This window comes from Canis aureus, chromosome 19 (assembly GCF_053574225.1).
Source record: "Canis aureus isolate CA01 chromosome 19, VMU_Caureus_v.1.0, whole genome shotgun sequence".
NCBI classification, from domain to species: domain Eukaryota; kingdom Metazoa; phylum Chordata; class Mammalia; order Carnivora; family Canidae; genus Canis; species Canis aureus.
In genome coordinates this window covers 48,274,880-48,296,526 of record NC_135629.1, presented here as the reverse complement: position 1 = coordinate 48,296,526, position 21,647 = coordinate 48,274,880, and the positions used below count along the sequence as shown (strand labels likewise).

The window sequence follows — 21,647 nt, the reverse complement described above, 5'->3', positions numbered from 1 at the left end:
GTCCTGCTCCCTTCCCGCCTTCCTCCCCTCCCCTCCCTCCTCCCCCCCCCCACTCCCGCTCTTGCTGGTCCCTGAGTGCTACTACCCCAACCTTACTGGTTTTCCTTAACTTTGCTCATATCTTTGTAAATAGCCCTTAACTTATACCCTTTACAATTCTGCTTTTCGAGTGTGCTATTTCCGGACAAACACACCAGATTTATCTGGCTCTTAGAAAAAACTCTCCAAGCCAAAGGTAGACAGTCAATACTGTTCTGTGCTGAACTTCATCCAGGTCAGGACTGGGAGTCTGGAAGCCTGTGAGAAGTCTTGGCTCCACCAGATCCAGATCCCTGGATTTTTTTTTTTTTTTCTGCCACTGGCTGTGCAGCTACTTTTCTGGGGTCAACTGCCCTACCCTGATTCCCCCACTCCCCCCACCCCCGCCCCGTATCCAAAGGTTGGGACACCTGCCTCACCTTTCCAGGACCTGCTTCCTCCAGATCCAAGCCCTTATTCTCAATGCCAAACCTTAGTTTGGGTCCTGCTCCAATTGGGTCCATCGCTTTGAAACCATAATGCTGTTTCTTATCTCGCTGTGAAAAATCCCAGACATGAGACCACAGACTACACAGGAAACTCTTAATTCCTCCCTCTCTCTAGAATATATGTTCCAAAAAAAAAAAAAAAGAAAAAAAGAAAGAAAATAGAATATATGTTCCCAGTCACCAAGTAGTAGCGCAGAATTGCTGGTGGGTCCCAAGGGAGTGTTCAAGTGAGATACAAGCTAGCCACGAACTAGCCAGAGCTTTTTTTTGTCTCCTTCCTTTCTCTTCCCTACAAGAAGCAACGCTGCATAAAGCAAGGATGGACAAACCATAGTCCAAGGGCCAAACCCAGCCCACTGCTTCTTTTTATAAATAGCTTTATTGGCACAGAACCACTACTCATTCCCTACATGTTGTCTACGGCTACTTTTCTTAAGATTTTATTTATTCATGAGAGACAGAGAGAGAGAGACAGAGAAACAGGCAGAGGGAGAAGCAGGCTCCTCACAGAGAGCCCAACTCAGGACTTGATCCTGGGACCCCCGGGACCATGGCCCGAGCCACAGACAGATGCTCAACCACTGAGCCACCCAAGCACCCTCTACAGCTACTTTCATATTACAACAGCTGAGCTGGGGTGTTGGGACAGAGATTATATGGGCTGCAATACAATCTCTCTGGCTCTTTACTAACAAAATTTGCCAGCCCCTAGCTTAGTAGAAGAGCATACCTGAGTTCATTTCAAATCTCCCTCCACCTTGCCGGTGGAGATAGACATCACTTTCTATGTGGCTTAGATGGCCCAATGACACTTAGAACAGCGCCTGGTGGGCACAACATAGATCTCAACTGTGGTTGATAAAAAGCAGAAAGCCAACAGACACAGAAATGAGGACAGAGACAACCTCTGACCCCTGGATTCTCTCTTTTCCAGTCTCTCCTGGTCCTCGGTATTCTCTTGACCCTGTTTCTTAGGCTTGCTGCTTGGGAAATGGCCCTTCTAGTGTCCCCAGTCTCTGCAGGAGTTCAGGATGGGTCTCCCACCTGGTTCCCCCAACCTCCAGACTCTCAGATGTGATGAGATGCACTGGCCACCCCTCCCTTGGAGCCAAAGGAAAGAGAGGAAGGGCCTACATCCTAAAACCAAAGCAAGCTTGAGCAGATGTATGCTTCCCATACATTTTATCTCAACACTCTGCTAGCCAGAGGAGGAAGCAGAGAAGGAAAGAGAGGAGAGGAATCACACACACCTTCAAACACACAGCCTCACATGCCTTTGAGTGCAATGGACACAAATACAACCACACACCCAGTCACACACCCAGAGAGCTCTTCAGACACACAAGCCCACGCACACCTCCAGAAATGCAACTCCACTCCTGCAGTGTCAGTTATACAATCCCTATGCACACACACACACACTTGCCACATTCATGCACACCATCAGACAACCCCACACACACACCTTCAAGACCCTGCACAATTCCCCTTCGGAAATGAAACTCCATACAATGAAAGCCATAGAGTTGCTGCACACAAACACACACACCCGCGCAACTTGGGACTCCAGACACAAAACTTCAACAATTCAAATTCCTTCCCACATTTAAACATCCAGCCCACACACACCTCTTCAGGAAGGCAAGCCCACTCAAAAATTCAGCCTGCAACGCGCACGCCACACCACCACCACCCCACTCGCAACTTCCCACAACCCAGCCCCCGTGCGGCGGTGCCAAAGTCTCCGTCACAGGTCTGTCCAGAGTTGGGGGGATAACCCCCCACCCCACCCCCAAAGTAGGGAAGGGAGCCCAGCCCTGGAAACGGAGGAGGCATCAGGCACAGAGATGGAAACCTGTGCACGAGGTGAGGCACGGACCCTGGGGTGGGAAGGGGAGGAGGGGAGATGGGCAGGGAGACCTAGGTGACAACTAAGGGGGAGGAAACTCACCAAGGCGACCGGATGAGCGGCGGCGACCATGCGGAGGGGCAGTTGAGACAAAGGCGCCGGGAGCCGGGAACTCGCACGCAGGGGCCCCCACCCGCCTGACCCCAGGGCGGGCCGAGCCCGCCTCGGACCCCGCGCGCCCCGACCCAGAGCCCCCGGCCGAGCGGGCCGCCGAGTCCCCACTCACCCGCGCCCGGAGCGGCGGGGGCGGCCTGCCCGCGCCTCGGCCTGCGCGCTGCGCCCGGATGCAGGTGCCGGAGCCCGGCGAAGCGGCCGGCGAGCTGCGGGGACCGCCGGGGATGGCGCCGCTGGTGCGGGACCGGCCGGCGGAGGCACTGTGCTGCGGGCGGGAGCCGGGCTGGCCCTGCGCTCACGTGGGTGCGGGGGCGCGGGGCGGCCGGGGGAGGGGGCGGGATCCCCTCCGGGATGCCCCCCGCCTCCCCCGCGCGAGGTGGGTGGGGAGGGAGGGGATCCTGGGCAGCGCGCGCTGGGTGGCCTCTCCCGCGGCCCGCCCCCGCCCCCGCCCCCGCCCCCGCCCCGGAGCCGCGCCTCCGAGCCCCCGCCTCCCGGCCCCCCCACCCCCCCAGGCCCCAAGCCCCGGGAGAGCGCGGGGACCCGCCCCGGGACCGCCGGGCACGGCCCGCATCCCCGCGGAGGTCTGGGCCCGGCGAGCGCCAGGGTCCCGGTGCCCCCGGCCGCTTGGCCGCTGCGTGCCCTTGGGCCGGTCCCTCTCCCTCTCTGAGCCTGGCCTTATTTAAACCACGGAGATGACTCGGCCGACCCCACGGAAAATTAAAGCTGCAAAGGAAATACTGTGCGCCCCGCGTGAAGCCTCGTACAGATGGGAGACGAATGATTCCTCTACTGTTGTAATTAATATTATTCTTTGCTGTCTTTAGAGTACACCTGTCAACGTTGATCCTGCGCTGCTTCTCTGACGGCACGGATCTGGTCGCTTCCAACCTCCCCCGCCTCCCCTGAAAGCTGTCATTTCCCTCAGGTCATAAAAATCAGTGTATGTTTGTTACTAGTATTGTTGTCATGGAACAAGTGTTGATGGCAATTTCCTAGGCTAGGCAGGCTCATTTGCTCTAAGAGTTCATCTACATCCTCCTTTGTTTTTGTTTTTTAAGATTTTATTTATTTATTCATGACAGACACACAGAGAGAGAGAGAGAGGCAGAGACACAGGCAGAGGGAGAAGCAGGCTCCATGCAGGGAGCCCGAGGTGGGACTCGATCCTGGGTCTCCAGGATCATACCCCGGGCTGAAGGCAGGGCCAAACCTCTGGGCCATCGGGGCTGCTCTACACGCCCCTTTGAAGTAGATACCACTACCCCCATTTGATGAGGGAACAGGCGCTCGGGGAGGTTCAGTAACTTGCCCAACATCACACAGGCAGGCAGCAGCCATCTCAGTTCAAATCTTTGTCCTACTGCCTGATCTCTCCTCCTGGACAGCGCCCGCCCCCAGATAGGTGGTTCTCAAACTTAGCTGAACCTTAGAATCAATCCACCAGGGGAACTTTTAAAAAGTTCTGATGCCCAGTGACATCCTAAACCAATCACGTCAGTGTCCCTGGGTGTGGGGCTCAAGTATCAGCATCAAGTTTCATGCTCCCTGAGTGATTTCAGTGTGTGGCTAAGGTTGAGCCCCTGCCCTAGATGTCAGGTCTCCTGGGCCACACTCCCCCCTGAAACGTCCCCATTCCCTTTTTTCTGTCACTGGCTGTACGTGAAGATTCTGCACCTGTCTCTGAGCCTGAGCCTAGAGCTCCTGGCTCTTAGTTATTCACTCCACAAATATTTATTGTGTGCTCACAGTGAGCTGGCCTGTCTAGAAGCTGGGGATTGAGCAGGAAAGAAGACAGAACACTCCTTTGCTCTTTTTACACAAAATTAGTAAATAATAAGTAAATCGAAGCAGTTCTGATTGGGTCTCAGAATCCCTTTACTTTTTTTTTTTTTTTTTTTTTTTTTTTTTTTGAGAACCAGAGTGTGTGAGGGAGAGAGAATCTTAAGCAGGCTCCATGCTCAGTGTGGAGCCCAGCTTGGGGCTACATCTCACAACCCTGAGATCATGACCTGAGCCAAAATGAAGAGTTGTTCATTTAACCAACTGTCTTCAGGTGCCCCCCCCCCTTTTACACTTTTAACAATTAGAGTAGATCCTCCAAAACCCCAGCCTAATCATAATCTTTTATTTATTTATTTATTCATTCATTCATTCATTCATTCACTCATTCATTCATGAGAGACATAGAGAGAGAGGCAGAGGGAGAAACAGGCTCCCCACAGGGAACCTGATGCACGACTCCATCCCAGGACCCTGCAATCACCAGCTGAGCTGAATGCTTAACCACTGGGCCACCCAAGTACCCTAATCATTATTTTAAAAAATCAAATTCCAATAGAGAGGTATCCTACAATATACTCCTCAAAACTGTCAAGCCATCAAACACAAGGAAAGTCTGAGAAACTATCACAGCAAAGAGTAGCCTCATGTAATGTAAGATCCCACAGGGGATCCCAGAACAGAAAAAGGGTATTAGGGAAAAAACTGAGGACATATCCATAGACTGTGGTCTTTAGTAATAATGTATCAATATTGGCTCCTTAACTGAAACAAACATATCATACAGATGGAAGACAAGGGAAATTATGGCGGGGTGGGGTGGGGGGGCAGTGGATATGGGAAGTCTCTGTACTATCTTTTCAATTTTTCTGTAAATCCAAAACTGTTCAAAGACGTTGTGTCTGTTGATTTAAAAGATCATGGGACACTGAAAAGTTTTCATCTGTGGATTATACTTATCCATTTTTATTTACTGTGTTAGAAGTTAAGACTGAGAAAGCTTTTTAAAATATTTATTTACTCATCGTAACCTAAAAATAAGCTCATTATATGTTAATATAAATAGCATGTTCTATGAAAAATAACTATATTTTCCAAAAGAAAAAATTATGAGAAAAGCAACGTTTTACGCTTTTGCAAATTGCTTTCGTGTCTCACTTAATAGAAAGAAATCAGGGTTCTTATACAGTCAATCCTTATTATGTGAGGATTCCATATTTACAAGTTCACCCACTCAAGTTAAACTTATGTATGACTCCAAAATCAATACCTTTGGCACTTTGTGGCCATTAGCAGACATGCTGAGTGATATGAAATCTGAACTAGCTGGCATGCACTTTCCCAGCTGACGCTGAACAAGGCTGTGCTCTGCCTTCCTGTTTCAGATACCATGCTATAAAAGATGTCATTTTCCTGGTCTATTTAGTGCCATATTTTTCACATGTGTGTGCTCTTCACATCTCTGTGCTCTTTTGATGTTTAAAATGGCCTCCTCATGCATAGCGCTGAGTACTGCTAAGGTTGGTTAGCATAAGAAGGCTGCCATGTGCCTCACTGAGAAAATTCATGTGCTAGATGAGCTTCACTAAGGCAATAATTACAGTGCTGCTGTTTGTGAATTCAATGTTAACAAGCCAACAGTATATATTAAATATAATAAATAATAATATATTTAATAATTTATTGAATAAGGTATCTTTAAACAGAAACACACATAAAACAAAGTAAAGTATTGGTTGGTGAATGATTGCTTGTAAAAAAATGTTGTGGGCAGAGGCTTGCAGGAACCTAACCCTGTATTTCTCCCTAAGGGCAGTGGCTCAGTATTCAGTACTTAAGGCAACTTGAGAGAACAAAACTACCTTGCATAATAAGAATCAAGTGTACCTTCTGCACTGAATCGCTCATGATGTGTTGTTTTTGGTTAAAGCCCGTATGAAGAAAACTCAACCTCACATGGACAGGTAATTGGAAAAAGGAGAATATTTTAATCAGCTTTTCAGATACTTGTGGCTATTCTTTGAGATTATACCAAAACTCAGTATGTTTTAGGTTTTGTTTTTTTTTTTTTACGATTTATTTATGTATTTGAGAGAGAGGGGGAGGTGGGGAGGGACAGGGGGAGAGGGAAAGAGAATCTTAAGCAGACTCTGCAAAGAGTGCAGAGCCCAATGCAGGACTCAATCTCATGACCCTGAGATCACGACCTGAGCAGAAACCAAGAGTCCGAGGCTTAACCAGCAGTGCTACTCAGGAGCCCCTTGATACGTCTTAATTTCTTAAAGAATAGTAGCAGTGTGGGATCTGAGACTGCCAGTGAATCTTTTGTATTCTACTAACATTAAAATCCATTGAGTGCATCTTTTAGCAGTGCATGATTTTGAAACATCATGCACTAGTCATTTGAAAAATATTAGTTCACTGAATTACACAGATCTTCCAAATATGAACACATTTCATTATTTATTACCCAAAAGTCACAGTTGTTAGTATGACCCCCAATCTTCTGAGAAAAGCCTTTATTTTTTTTTTTTTGTTTTTTTTGTTTGTTTTTTTTTTTGAGAAAAGCCTTTAAACATTGGGAAGCTGTTAAGATCACTGTGGTAAATACAGATTTTTCAAAATTCTAGTTTTCACCTAAAAATTCAAATATTATCACTGGTAAAAAAAAAAAAATACTGTCAGTTGTTTTTCTTGAAGTGACAGGCCCCTCTCTTTCACTCGTGTGAAGAATGTCTGTCAAATAATATCCATTTCAGAACTGAGGTTTGCATATCCAAAAATGGTATCCCATTTAAAAAGTGGCTGGTTCAGCTTGCAAATCAAACAACAATGCAGGCGTTTTTTCCTGGAGACAGCTACCATAGTAGTTCAGCATGCAGCAAAAATGCTTTATGCACACTTTCCATTTTATCCTACAGAATATTAAAAAGACATCATCTGATACAGCCATTTAGTAAACAGTTTGGCAGTTTCTTACAAAACTAAACATCCTCATTGTATAATCCAGAAATGACCCTCCATGATATTTACCCAAAGCAGTTGAAAGCTTCTATCTACACAAAAACTTGCATATAGATAGGTATAGCAGCTTTATTCATAATTGCCAAAACTCAGGAACAACCAAAATGTCCTTTGGTAGGCAAATGGATGGATAAACTGTAGGACATCTAGACAATGATATATTATTCAACACTCAAAAGAAATGAGCTCTCAAGTCATGAAAAGGCAGAGAGAAAACTTAAAAGCATATTACTAAGTAAGAGAAGCCAATCTGAAAAAGCTGCATACTGTGTAATTCCAGCTATGACATTGTGGAAAAAGCAAGACTGCAGAGTCCGTGAGAAGATCAGTGTTTGGTTAGGGGAAAGAGAGAAAAGAGTAAGTGAAGGAGAGAGCAGTGAAACTACTCTGTCTGAGACTATAATGGTGGATACATGTCATTGTACATCTGTCCAAACCCATAAAACACACAACACCAAGAGTGACCCCTAATGTAAACTGTGGACTCCGAGTGATAATGATGTGTTCATGTGGGTTCATCAGTTATGGCGAATGCACTGCTCTGGTGGGGGATGGATGTTGATGATGGGGAAGCTGTGCATGTGCCAGGACAGGGAGCATATGAGAAACCTCTGTACCTTCTGTTCCATTTGACTATGAAGCTAAAACAAAAGTCTTGGGGCACCTGGGTGGCACAATTGGTTGAGCATCAGACTGAATTTCTGCTCAGCGTGATTTCATGGTCATGATCTTGGGATCATGAGATCAAGCCCCCCACCTTGGGCTCCATGCTGAGCATGGAGTCTGCTTCAGACTCTTTCTCCCTTGGCCCCTACCCACCCCCCACCAACTGTCTCTCTCTTTTTAAAATAAATAAATCTCTAAGAAATATAAATAAATAAATACATACATACATACATAATAAAGTTTTAAAAAACACTCCATTAAAATCAGAAAAAATAAAGACGTGCACTCAAGAGTTGAGGTTTAATAAAATAAATGTAGTTGCTATTGCTTCGTCAAAGACATACTAAAATAAAATTGGCTTTTCTTCTTTTTGGCTGTGAGCATGGTGGTGAAGGATATAAGGACTCAGTACAGTTTGGTGCGGCTAACTTCATTCATGCTGAGGTGATAGCAACTGTTACTCACCATTGCTTTTGCACCAGTGGAGCATAAGCTAATGATGCTGGAGGGAGTGGGGGAACTGGGGGATGACTGATGCTGGGTACTGATGTCTTTTGGGGTGATGAAAACGTTCTCGAACTAGATAGGATAGAGATGATGATTGCACCACATTGTGAATGTGCTAAGGGCCACTGAATTGTACTCTTTGAGATGGTTAATTTTATGTGGTATGAATTCCACCTTAATAAAAGGAAAAGTGGTGCCCAAAACTCAGTATTTCAGATAAGGAACATTTCAACCCAAATTTTTTAAAAACCAAAGTGAATGCAAAATTCACAATGAAGAAAATATCAACTTTCCAAATAAAGACAGAATCAGAATTCCTGATTTTTTTCTCTTGCTCAGGCTCCCATATGGCTTGGCTCAATACTCTTACCGATGCTTTTTTTTATACTTTGCTCACTATGGATTTTTGCACTAATTTTTTGAGGGGGAAGGGCTGAATTATTCACATTAAAATATGATTTATTCTTTTTATAGGAGAATACCTTTATTATCTCTGAATTGGGAAAATGTAATATAATTATATCTCCAAAGAATAACCAATAAAGGGAAAAAAAACCTGATATATTTCACTGTTTTGAAAGTAGGTAATTAGAGTCACTATCTCAATGCCTTTTTCATTTCCTTTTTTAAACCATTTTATTGAAATATAATTGACACGTAAAAAGCTGAATGTCTTTTTTTTTTAATTTTTTTAAAAGATTATCCAAGAAAGAGAGAGAGAACAAGCAAGATGGGGAGAAAATCCCAAGCAGGCTCCATGCTGAGTGCAGAGCCCGATGTGGGGCTTCATCCCACAACCCCAAGATCACAATCGAAGTGGAAACCAAGAGTTGGATGCCTAACTGACTGCGCCACCCAGGCACCTCTAAAGCTAAATGTCTTTAATGTATACAACTTGATGAGTTTGGGAATAAATATACACCCATGAAACCATCACCATCATCAAGGCCATAAACATATTCATCACCTCTCAAAGTTACCATACCAACAATATTCCAATAAGAATATTCTGGTATTATTTCTCTTAATTGCAGAGTGTTTGGGCCCTCCCTTATGTTTCATGCCTCCAGCAAATGCCTCACTCTCCTCACCCTATTCCTGGCCCCAGGATTCTCTCTCTCAATCTCTTAATAAGGGAAAGGCTGTTGGTTCCCTTTTATACATGTAAAAGGGTCTCAAAGAGGTTGAGTTGCAGTCCACATGGTTAATAAGTGGTGGGGCCAGGGTTTGAGCCCCCTCCGTAGACCCCTCTGACCAGTGGTTCCAACTCTGGTTCTAGCATGAGGAAGGTAAGCCAGCTGGTGGAGCATCCCCAGACTGTCCCTGCTGTGGAGTGGGGCCTGTGCAGGGCATGAGCCAAGAGGAGCCTGAAATGTAAGAATTGAGGCTAATTCCTCTGTGGGAAGCGCTCCCTATTAATTAATTAGGGCAGAGCTAGCCTGCGGCATCCCCGCAGCCCCCAGAGTCATTAAGGGAGAGGGGGTCTCATTATCAGCTAAGCTTCCCCATCATTCCTGGGGCCCCATAGGGAGCCTAGGAAAAGGGAGAGGAAGGTCAGGTCCTCCTTCTCTGAAACCCACCCTTCCTACTACCAGAGTGGCCTGATATGCAAGTGCCTGAAACCACAAGCAGAATTTCAGGGTGGGGAAGAAGAAGAAAGAGATGAGGGGATTAGTTTCCTTCCTACCTCCCAATTCAGTCTGCATTTATATTTATATGAGATATTCAGAATAGGTAATTGTGGGGGCGATGGGGCCCGGGCAGTACTGGCTGGCATGGGGAATGGAGAGCTTCGGCTAACGTGTGTAAAGTTTTCTTTTGGGGGTGATGGAAATGTTCTGGAGCTAGATGATGGTAGTGGTTGTACAACATGGTGAATGAACTTAAAACCATCAAGTTGTGACCTCAAAGCGGTTGCAAGGGCTGTGGTGATAATCCTTTTGCAATATATAAATGTATCAAATCAGTGCATCATGCACCTTAAACTTACACAATGCTATATATCAATGGTATCTCCATCAAGCTGATAAAATGGTTGCAATGGTAACATTTTACATTATTTAAAAAAATTTTACATTATGTATAGTTTACAATTTTAAAAATTAGCTTCAGGGTGTCTGGGTGGCTCAATTGGTTAAGTGTCTGCCTTCGGCTTAGGTCATGATCCCAGGATCCTGGGATTGAACCCCCCACCCCATCCCTGCATCCTGCTGGGCTCCTTGCCCAACAAGGAGTCTGTTTCTCCTTCTGCCTCTGCCCCTGCCCGTGTGTTCTCTCTCACTCACTCTGTCTCTCAAATAAATAAATAAAATCTTTTAAAAAAAAATTAGTCTCTTTCCAGTTCATGAATACTTATTCAGCATTTAAGGACATCTGTTTTGTGCCCAGCATTATACTGAGTGGGGAGGCATGGCCCTGCCCTCAGAGCTCTGTCTGACTGAGAAACAGCACTGCATAACTTTCATATGGCTTCCTGAGACTCTCTGTCCTCCCCTTCTTCTGTGTCCTAGGACTCTGATTGTCATGGATCATGCCAACAGGCTCCCTCACTCCCTGGGTTCAGGCAAAGGGAGATTTTTGCAGGAAGTAAGAGGGATGCAGGAACTTGAGGTCAGGGTATTTTTCCCTCAGGTTCCTCCTCACAAATTCACTGTGCCCCTAGACCGTAGACTGCGACCCTCTCCCAGTCCTGGCACTAAATACTCCCTCTTCCCTCTCTGGTTCTGCCCAGGCACCACTAGCTCCAGGCTCCTGCACCATCCCGTATGGTTTCCTCACCCCCTCCCCACCACCTCTTCACCAAACTGTCACCACACTACCCAGTTTGAGTGTGCATCTGCTTCCTGCTGAGACTCTCGACTAGAAAGGCATTTAGAAAAAGCAGTAGCAAAATACATAGGCATAGATAAATAAGTCCAGGATATGTAACGCATGGCATAGGGATTACGGATGACAATACTGTACCATAAACTTCCAAGTTGCTGAGCCTAGATCTTAATTGTTGCCACCACAAAAAAGAAATGATAAGTATGTGATAAGAGAGAGGTGTTAGCTAATGCTATGGTAGCAAGCATATTGCAATATATAAATGTATCAAACCAACATACTGTACATTTTAAACTTACACAATGTTGTAGTAGCCCCCTCTTATCTGTGGGGGAAGTTCCAAGACTCCCCGCTGTATGACTGAATCCCAAATAGCACACAACCTTATATATAGTATGTTTTTTTTTCCTATGCATACACCTCTGTGATAAAGTTTAATTTATAATTTAGGCATAGTAGGAGATTAACAATAATACTGAAATAGAACAACTATAACAATATACTGCAATATTTGTGTGAACGTGCTTACTCTTTCTCCTCCCCCTTTCAAAATATCTTAGTGTTCTGTGCTCATCCTTCTTCTTGTGATGATGTGAGATGATAAAATGCCTACATGACGAGATGAAGTGAGGGGAATGACTGGGGCATTGTGATATATCATTAGGCATTTCTGACAATACGTCAGGAGGAGGGTCATTTGCTTCCAGAACTCAGCTGACTGAGGGTAACTGAAACCATCAAAAGCAGAACCAAGGGCAAGGGGGAACTACTGTGTGTGTCAATTCTATCTCAATAAAAAACAAATTAATAAAATTAGCCATCTCAACTCAAGAAAATAAAACATAAATAAACAGGCTATGGAAATAGTAGTAGCAGAAGTATCCTTGGTGGAACATGGAAAAGCTGGGGAAACATTGAAAAGCAGCACCATTGACATGAGAGAAAGACCAGAAAGCAGACATTTTAAAGACTTTCTTTTATGATCAAGGTAATTCGTGTCCCTTGTAGAAAAAATTTCAAATGCAGAAAATGTAGAATCTTAATCCTATTACTAATTACCATTAAAATGTTGGTGGATTCGTTTCCAGGCAGGGATACTTTTCCTAGTTCAAAATTAGAATTCTGCTGATAATGCTATGACATGAGTGAACCTTGAGGACATTTTGCTAAGTGAAATAAACCAGTCACAAAAGCACAAGTGCTGTGTGAATCCACTTCTATGAAGTATTTAGAGTAATCCAATTCATAGAGACAGACAATAGAATGGTGGTTGTCAGAGACTGGGGGTGGAGGGGAGGGAGGAATGGAGTTAATGTTTAGCAGGGACAAAGTTCCAGCTTGCAAGATGGAAAAGTTCTGCAGAAGGATGGCGGTGAGTGTTGCACAACAATGTGAATGTACCCAATGCCCCTAAACTATACACTTAAAAAAATGGTTATAATAATAAAGTTTATGCCATGTATGTTTTGCTACAATAAAAAGAATTAGAATCACGTCATTTTGGCAGTTTATCATGATGATCACAGAATTATTATTATTCGTCACACGCCTTAAGCAATCACCTCTATCTGCCATGATCTTGGTAGTTTACTTTAGTTCTTCATGTTATGTCTCCACCACTGGACAAGAAGCTCCATAAGAGAAGGGGCTTTGTCTTGTCGCTCTCTTCTCAGCCCAGTGCCTGACGCAGAGCAGGTGCTCAGTAAATAGTTGTCAAATCAATTAGCCCATTAGGAAAGAGATTTTCTAGTGGACCCCTGAGTCCACTATCTATTTCCAACCTGCTCTGCACTGCAGGAGGCAGATCTTTGTGGACAGTATCAATCAATAGACTCCCTGCTTTGGGAAATCTGTAAGGCTCCATTTAAAGAAGGCTCCAGGGATCCCTGGGTGGCTCAGCAGTTTGGCGCCTGCCTTTGGCCCAGGGCATGATCCTGGGGTCCCAGGATCGGGTCCCGCGTGGGGCTCCCTGCGTGGAGCCTGCTTCTCCCTCTGCCTGTGTCTCTGCCTCTCTCTCTCTCTCTTCCCGCCCCATGAATAAATAAATAAAATCTTTTTTAAAAATAAAACAAAATAAAGAAGGCTCCAGCAAGAGATGAAAGCTCCAGAGAGGATTATGATGGGAAATCTGGCAATTAGAAGGTGAGCTCAGGTAGCCAGGAGAGGAAATGGCTGTGGTTCTGCACTCTGAGCACTGAAAAGGTGTCTGCAATATGCCCAAGTGACAGGGAACACCACATAGAGATAGACCAGGAGTATACAGGGGACCCCAGACTAAAGGGGCAGACACCATTATCTTAGTTTCCTACAATGCTTTAACAAATTATCACAAACTGGGAGGCTTAAAACAACAGCAATATTCTCTTACTCTCCCAGAGCCCAGAAAACAAGGTGTTGGTGTTGGCAGTGCTATGCTTCCCCCAAAGGCCCCAGGAGAGGATCCTTCTTTGCCTCTTCCACTTTCTAGGAGTTACCAACAACCTTGGTGTTCCTCAGCTTGTAGATGCATCACACCAGTCTCTGCCTCCTTCCTTACATGGCCTAGTGTCTTTACATAGCCTTTTTATAAAGACGTCAGTCATTGGATCAAGGACCCATCTTGTTCCAGCATAGCCTCATGGTAACTTAACTCATTACAACCGCAAAACCCTATTGCCAAGTTCACATTCACAGGTGCCAGAAGTCAGGACTTCAACATATCTTTTGTGGAGCAGGGGACAATTCAAACTACGACAATAGATAAGACCCTTCAGCAGTCTTGCCTCCCCCCTAATTTGGACTCTCCCATAAATGAAAAGGGTGTTTGGAGGATGGGATGAGTGGCCAGAACAGGAATGTCCATAGCAGAAGCAGTTCAAAGTCTTTTCTGTTGCTCTACACATGGATTATGTCCAAGTGTGGCAAGGCCACTGTCATTCAGTCATTCAACAAATAGGTATTAAGGGCCTGCTCTGTGCCAAGAACTGGCCTAGGTACTGTGGATTCAGTGATGACTAAGACAGAGGAGATCCTCCTCAAAGAGCTGACATCTAGAGAGGGTGGTAACAATCACAAACTGGTAAGTGGCATGATTTCCGATCAGATAATCAAACAGGTATCCATTAGGAGATAATATTTGAGCAGAGACATAAGGTATGAAAGAGAGAGTAAACCATATAAAGATGCAGGAGAGGGATCCCTGGGTGGCTCAGAGGTTTGGCGCCTGCCTTTGGCCCAGGGCACGATCCTGGAGTCCCAGGATCAAGTCCCACGTCAGGCTCCCGGCATGGAGCCTGCTTCTCCCTCCTCCTGTATCTCTGCCCCTCTCTCTCTCTCTATATATATATATATATATGTCTATCATAAATAAATAAATAAATCTTTAAAAAAAAAAAAAGATGCAGGAGAACATCTCAGAGAGGGAAGAACATTCCAAAGAGGGGAGTCTGAGCACTAGCATAGCTGACCCTTTATGATTAGAGGACAGAGTGGCAGGAAATGGAGAAGGAAAGGTAGACAGAAGCAAAGTGGCATGGAACAAGCAACTTGGAGATCATGGTAAGAAATTTGGGTGCTCTTCTAAACTTAAGGCTCACCTCACTGAATCTACCCATTGGACTGAAGCCACAGTTGTCCTCACCTAACCAGTAATACCTGAATCCACTAGCATGGATGAGCTTTTCTAAGGAGAAGGTGAGAAATGAGAAGTGAATGGGGGATGGAAACCTCATATATTAGTTAGCTCTTGCTGTATAACAAATTATCCCAAAACTCAACAGCTTAAAACAACACATATTAATTAAATGGGTTCTTGTGGGTAGGGCATGGCTTAGCTGGGCCTACTAGCTCAAGCTCTAACCAATCTGCAGACATGATGTCAGCTGGGGCTGCTATGTCTTCTCCAGGCTAGACTAGGAAAGAATGTGATTCTAGGCTCACTTGTATGGTTGTTGGCAGGATTCAGTTCCTCACGGAATATTGGACTGAGGGCTTCAGGTCATTGCTGGCTGATAGCCAGAGGCTTCCTCAATTCTTTGCCATGTGGACTTCCCCATTGCTAAAAGAGTGAGCAAGACAAAAGCCACGATGTCTTTATAACTTAATTCAGAAGTGGCATCTTATCACTTTTGCCATATTGTAGTGGTTAGAAGTGAATCATTAACTCTAGCCCACAAAGGGAGGAGATTACACAAGGTATGAAGACCAAAAGGTACAGACCACTGGGGGCCAACTTCAAGGCCACCTAATTAAGAAGAACCTGAAGAACACTGCACTTGATGGGTGGGTGGCAGACAACGAGCCCATGAAAGACCAAGACTAGAGGCAAAAGGAGAAAGGTGTGAATGCGTTTTAGGAGAGGAGACCCAAGTTCCAGGTGGTTGATAATTTCAAATGCTACCTAGAGGTCAAGTTGAATGGGACAGAAAAGAAACTACAGAATTTGTCAATTGTAAGATAACATTGATGACCTTTTGCCTGAACCATTTCAGGGGAGTGGTGGGGACTAGAGTTATAGGGACCAGTCCTTATCCCTCACCAAGCATGGTCACCACCTTTGCAGGAGGTGACTGGGAAGAACCTCCTCTCCCAGCCTGGGGCTTCCCACTGTCTCCTGACACCTCCCCCAGGAGAGTGGCCTCATTTCTCAAAGACAAAATTGATTCTAGGTCATATCCCCCTGGAACAAGAGACCAACTGATGTGATTATCTCCAAGAGAAAGGGGGGCACCTGCTAAAAGTAGAACCTGGTGCCCCAGAAGGAAAGACATTGGGGAACCTAAAAAGGAGTCTCTGATAATTACCTGCCAAAATTTCAGAGTGAAGGGCATCTCCATGTAAAAAAAAAAGAAAGAAAAGCTAGAAGTTTTAGAAGGCTCTCCTTCTTCATACATCCTGCAATTTCACACTATTAAATCCAAGGGCAAAATTCTGCTCCCCACTTTGCAGTACTTGTTAGGCAGAACAGGTGGTCCAGCAGAGATGGCTACAAAAAGGAGTTGCTGTAAAGCCTTCTTCATAACAAAAACCAGAGAGCTAATTTCACAAACATTATTCCCTATTGGGCTGCGTTAGAAATATTTGAACATTGGTATGATGGGAGGAGGGAGATGTGTATAACCATAACTATAGATAGGGAGGAAGGAATATAGGGAAATAGCTGGAGTAAAATCAAACATGTTCATAATAGGTGTCTCTGGATGATAAAATTACAGATGATTCTCATTCTCTTCATTCTGACTTTCTGTATTTTACACGTTTTACACAATGCGTATCTGTTACTTTTGTGGCGTAAAAACGGGCTTATTTGTTAGTTTAAGAGAATATTTGTATTTGAAGAGTAATGAAAAATTTTCCTAGCCCTCTGCTCATGTATATAAATGTTTCTGAGGCATTTTCTGAATCTCATAATTGCTGCCGAGCCACACGTAGTTGAATCTCTTGGAGACTGTAAACTAATTCCAGCGCTTCTATGGTTCTTTTCCAGACACCTGCTGTCTTAGAGTGTTAGGGCTGCTATAACAGAGTATCATAGGCAGGGTGGCTTAAAAACAACAGAAATGTATTTCTCACAGTTCTGGAGGCTGGAACATATGAGATCAAGATGCCAATAGATTCATCATCTCGAGAGGACTTCTTGGTTTATAAGCAGCCATCTACTCACTATGACTTTACATGGAAAAAGAGCTAAGAGAGCTCTCTGGGGTCTCTTTTGTAAGGCACTAATTTCATTTATAAGGGTTTCACCCTCATTACCTAACCATCTCTCAAAGGCCCCACTTCTTAATACCATCACACTGGGCGTTAGGATTTAACATACAAAATGTTTGGGAGGACACAAACATTCAGTTTCTAGCAGATGTCAATCCAGGCTATGACCATTAGGCTTTGAAAACAGTGCAGAAGACAGTTCACTCATTCCCCCAAACACACGCTTATATGTGTCAGGCTAGAGAAAGGTATCTAAAACAGGCCATCAGAGCCAGGAACCAGAGGTGAGTTTTAGAAGTTGATACAGTCAAATTTGGGTCTGAAGATGAAAATTAGAAGTTGGTGGATTAAGCACTGGGCAGTAGTATGCACCAATTTCAATGTTCAAAAATGGTGGTAGACATTGAGAGTGTTTTGAAGTTAATGGATTGAGCCAATAAAAAGCCAGAACAGAACTGACCACACCTTCACTCATAACCCTAATGAATTTCACCACAGATGCTTATTAGAGCAATCCTTCAGATGCTTGTTAGAGCAATCCTTCATATTGGTCTGGCACAAAAAAGCCTTCTCAGGTGTCCCTCGGGTAGGTTGGCAGGCACAGTGCTCTGTACACCAGGCAGCAGCAACCCAGTATAATCCTCTGGTTGGGAAAATAGGAGCACTAAATGGACTAAGCACAGAATGTTGTCCCAAGTGAGCGGTCTCCCTGGTTCTTTGGGAAACCCTTTCTGCCTCTCCTGCTGTTAGAGTAGTGCATCCATTCATTCAAGTAGTAAAAATGAAAAGTAAGCACTTGAATCATGCTTATTCTATGTGAGCCATCATTTTAAGCTCTTTCCTCATATTAATACATTTAATCCATGCCATGCTCCTATTATCCTAGTTCACAGATGAGGAAACAGAGGGAGAGAGAAGCCAGAGACTTGCCCAAGATCACACAAACATTATGTCAGAGTCATAATGTGCACTCAACTCCTCCAGCTCCAGAATCTTGACCATAGCACCATCCTGACTCTAGTGAAGGTCTGTTGCACCATATACCACTGGGCCCCATGACTATGCTAAATCCACATTCTTGTAAATCCTGGAAATACGTCTCCATCACCAGAGATTACTTGCCTCCATCACTTCCTGGTGACCCTGGTAGGTTTCCAGCATGGCTGGCCTGGGAAGCTTCCATGGGCCATCTTATCCCTCCCCATTATTGAATGATCCTTTGGTTTCCAAATCCAGGGTCACTCATTCCCTCTTCATCCTTGCACCATTCAAACACTCAACAAGAAAGCACATACTCATATATCATGTAATAAATACATGTCTCTGTCTCTCTCTCTCTCATGAATAAATAAATAAAATCTTTTTTTTAATCTTTTTTTTTAAATATTGTATGCTAACTTTATTTATTCATGAGAATACACAGAGAGGAGAGAAAGAGAGAGGCAGAGACACAGGCAGAGGGAGAAGCAGGATCCAGCAGGGAGCCTGATGTGGGACTCTATCTGGGTCTCCAGGATCACGCCCTGAGCTGTAGGCGGCGCTAAACCGCTGAGCCACCGGGGCTATCCAAATAAATAAAATCTTTAAAAAAAAATTAAATGTCCGTCAATGGATAAACGAAGTTGTGGTATATAAGTATAGTAGAAATTGGTCATAAAAAAAAAAAGGAATGAAAAACTGCTACATGATACAGCATGAACAAACCTTGAAATCATTATGCTAAGAGGAAGAGAACAAAGGGTCACAATGTATGATTAATTTACATGAAATATGAGAACAAGCAAATCCATGGGGACAGAAAGTAGACTAGTGGTTGTCAGGAGTGGGGTAGGGAGTGGGTGTAGGGGGAGTGACTGCTGATGGGTACGGGGTTTTATGTGAGGATGATGAAAATGTTTTGGGCCTATATAGAGCTGGTGGTTACACAACATCGTAAATATACTAAATGCCTCGGAATTGTGTGCTTTAACAATATTAATTCTATTATGAGAATTTCACCTCAAAAAATAAAAAAGGAGGGGTGCCTAGATGCTTCAGTTGGTTAAGCATCTCATCTGACCCTTGGTTTTGGCTCAGGTCATGATCTCGGAGTCATGGGATTGAGCCCCATGTCAGGCTCTATGCTTAGCTGGGAGTCTGCTTGAGGATTATCTCTCTCCTTCTTCTTCTGTCCTTCCCCCCACTCATGCACTCTCTCTCTCTCTCTCTCCCTCTCCCTCTCTCTCTCATAAATAAATCTTTAAAAAATAAAAGGAAACAAATAACACGATCACAGCATTCCTTCATCACATGCGTACTGAGAACCTACTGTATGCCATGAGCTATGCTAGGCTCTTAAATACAAATACAAATCAAAACCACAATGAGATACCACCTCACACTAGTGAGAATGGGGAAAATTAACAAGGCAGGAAACAACAAATGTTGGAGAGGATGTGGAGAAAAGGGAACCCTCTTACACTGTTCGTGGGAATGTGAACTGGTGCAGCCACTCTGGAAAATTGTGTGGAGGTTCCTCAAAGAGTTAAAAATAGACCTGCCCTACGACTCAGCAATTGCACTGTTGGGGATTTACCCCAAAGATACAGATGCAATGAAACGCCGGGACACCTGCACCCCGATGTTTATAGCAGCAATGGCCACAATAACCAAACTGTGGAAGGAGCCTCGGTGTCCATCGAAAGATGAATGGATAAAGGAGCTGTGGTCTATGTGTACAATGGAATATTACTCAGCCATTAGAAACGACAAATACACACCATTTGCCTCAATGTGGATGGAACTGGAGGGTATTATGCTGAGTGAAATAAGCCAATCGGAGAAGGACAAGCATTATATGGTCTCATTCATTTGGGAAATATAAAGGGAATAAAGGGGAAAGAAGGAAAAATAAGTGGGAAATATCAGAAAGGGAGACAGAACATGGAAGACTCCTAACTCTGGGAAACGAACTAGGGGTGGTGGAATGGGAGGAGGGCGGGGGGTAGGGGTGACTGGGTGGCGGGCACTGAAGTGGGCACTTGATGGGATGAGCACTGGGTATTATTCTGTATGTTGGCAAATTGAACACCAATAAAAAATAAATTTATTATTAAAAAAAATAAGAGCACGGTTTCTTCCAGGAGACGGGGGGAGATCAAAAATTAAAAAGTAAACAAATAGATAAAAGACTTCCAGGTAGTGATTAGTGCTGTGAAGACACTATATGAAGGAACTTTAAGACTAAGAGAGCTACTTTTGAGTAAGTAGTCAAGGAAGGCCTCCTTGAGGGACACCAAGCAGCCACCCAGGCGAAAATCTTCAGGGAAAGAGATCTGACCAAAAGATAATAGCAAATGCAAGGGCCCTGGGGTAGGAACTAACATGATGTGTTAGAGGAATTCAAAGATAGCCAGGGAAGCTGAAGCATAATGAGTGGGCCTGGGGGTGGGAGGTAGAAGATGAGTTAGTTCAGGGAAGTAAGAAAAGTCAGATCATGCAGAGCCTTATGAGTAAAGAGTTTGGATTTTATTCTAAATACAATGGGATTCACTGAAGTGTTTTAAGTTAAAAAAAAAAAAAAAAGATGTGCTCTAGTTTAAAACATAGTGCTGGCTGTGGTGTGGAGAATGGACTGAAGGAGGCAAGTGGGGCAGGGGCAGGAATAGGCAGAGAGATCATATGAATGCAACATGGTGATGGGAGCAAGAATATGAATGTTGGCCATGGGGGCGCCTGGGTGGCTCAGCAGAACTCTTGATTTCGGTTCAGGTCATGATCTCAGGGTTGTGAGATCGAGCCCTGCATCTGGCTCTGCACTCAGCATGGTGTCTCTTGAGAATCTGTCTCTCCCTCTCCCTCTGCCCCCTCCCCACACTCACATTGTCTCTCTCTAAATAAATAAGTAAAATCTTTCCAAAAAAATAATAGTGGTAACAATGGAAAAAAGGATGAATATTTGGGGGATACATTTTTTCTTTTTTTTTAAGATTTTATTTATTTATTCATGAGAGACACAGAATGAGAGAGAGAAGCAGAGGGAGAAGCAGGCTCCGTGCAAGGAACCTGATGTGGGACTCGATCCCGAGACTCCAGGATCACGCCCTGGGCCAAAGGCAGGCGCTAAACTGCTGAGCCACCCAGGGATCTCCTGGGATACATTTTAAAAGTAAGGCTGGCAGAACTTGTTGATGGGTTGGATGCAGACATGAAAGATTAAAGAAGCTTCTAAGTTTTTAATAAAAGCAGCTGGGAGGGGGGTGGCGGGGATGGTGGGCCAACTATCAAGTCAAGCAATACTAGTGGAGGAAAAGATCAGGGAGATTAATCAAAGGTTTGGTTTGGGACCTATTGAGTTAGAAGTGCCCACCAAATGCTCACATAAAAATGCCACTGTTAGAAAGAAACAAACAAGGTGATGTGATGGAGAATCATGGAGGAGGGATGGTGGGCAGATCTCTTTTGTCTTCCCCAGACTCTAATCTGCTTCCTATGTTGAGGGAAATCCACATCAGATGAGTCTCAGTAGAAAATAAAGTTCTCATTCCTGCCAAAGAAACAGGGAGTTCTGGGGCACCTGGGTGGCTCAGTGGTTGAGAGTCAGCCTTTGGCTCAAGTGGTGATTCTGG

At 44.5% G+C, this 21,647-nt stretch overlaps 1 protein-coding gene and 1 long non-coding RNA gene across 5 annotated transcripts in view; one reads left to right on the top strand and one right to left on the bottom strand.

Moving 5' to 3' along the window:
• The window catches only part of SLC1A6 (solute carrier family 1 member 6), a 43,782-nt gene that overhangs the window by 13,714 nt on the left and 8,421 nt on the right, over positions 1 to 21,647 (bottom strand). Inside the window, exon 1 of one of the 3 annotated variants that reach the window (XM_077859616.1) lies at positions 2,663 to 2,804. The exons of 1 other annotated variant lie outside the window; for it this stretch is intronic. The gene's annotated coding sequence lies outside the window, so the exon portion shown is untranslated. Of the gene's footprint in view, positions 1 to 2,478; positions 2,501 to 2,662; positions 2,805 to 21,647 lie in introns of those variants that run through there. One more of the 3 variants, XM_077859618.1, reaches the window with a different exon arrangement.
• Positions 1,943 to 10,812, top strand: LOC144290414 (uncharacterized). 2 transcript variants are annotated; one of them, XR_013358086.1, is made up of 5 exons: positions 1,943 to 2,393; positions 3,375 to 3,490; positions 6,146 to 6,293; positions 9,001 to 9,106; positions 9,225 to 10,812. It is a non-coding gene; the product is annotated as an uncharacterized LOC144290414 (long non-coding RNA). The 2 variants fall into 2 exon arrangements; XR_013358085.1 differs by having other exon boundaries at positions 6,141 to 6,293.